Below are 752 nucleotides of genomic sequence, written 5' to 3' on the forward strand. Positions count from 1 at the left end.
CAGAGAGTCGGGGCAGCTCTAGAGAAGTCTTGTATCCGTGCGTGTGATGAGGTTATGAGTGAGGAAGTCATTAGTAGGTCATTGGAGGAGTGGAGGGAGCGGCTGGGGGGGGGATTTATCTATCGGGTCAGAAAGTTAGCATTGATTAATGCTTTCCAAACAGGAATAAAATAATTTGAGGAGATGAGACCAACATTACATTTTCAGGCTCCTTTATCTGTAGTTTGGCTCTTTGTGGGTTGTTTGTGGGATTGGTGACAGCCGGAACGGTCAGCACCTTACAAATCATGGCAGAATTCTGAAAGCGTATCGGTGTTAATGTAGATGTTATAATTAGGACAAATGTTGGCGCTATATAAATCCTCTTTATTAATAATATTAATGTGGGTAAAGCTGCTGCATGTCAGCTCTGTGCTGTTCAATACCCAGTTGGAGCTTCGTGACCCAAAAATTCTGAGCTCAGCCCCGGTTCATCTTCGTGATTTTGTTTGCGATGACGCCAGACGTTTGTTGAGGCGCAGATATTGGTGACTGCGGATAGTTTATTCCTAACATAGCATCGAGTGAAGGGATTCTCCATCACCATCCTTCCACTTAGTCTTGTGATCCCTATACCACTGCTATCTCTCAACACCCCCTTAGTCCTCATACCACCATGCCTTTACCACCTGTATGCTTACACCGTCACCATCCTTCTGCCCCCTGTGTCTCCTTATATGTTCCCCATCCTTCTGCCCCCTGTGTCTCCTTAC

General features: G+C 45.7%; 1 protein-coding gene across 1 annotated transcript in view; it reads left to right on the top strand.

Annotated features, from left to right (window-relative positions):
- Positions 1 to 752, top strand: part of BRWD3 (bromodomain and WD repeat domain containing 3) — a gene marked incomplete in the record, with an annotated part of 28,558 nt that overhangs the window by 10,705 nt on the left and 17,101 nt on the right.

The sequence above is a fragment of the Pyxicephalus adspersus genome, chromosome Z (assembly GCF_032062135.1).
Source record: "Pyxicephalus adspersus chromosome Z, UCB_Pads_2.0, whole genome shotgun sequence".
NCBI lineage: Eukaryota > Metazoa > Chordata > Amphibia > Anura > Pyxicephalidae > Pyxicephalus > Pyxicephalus adspersus.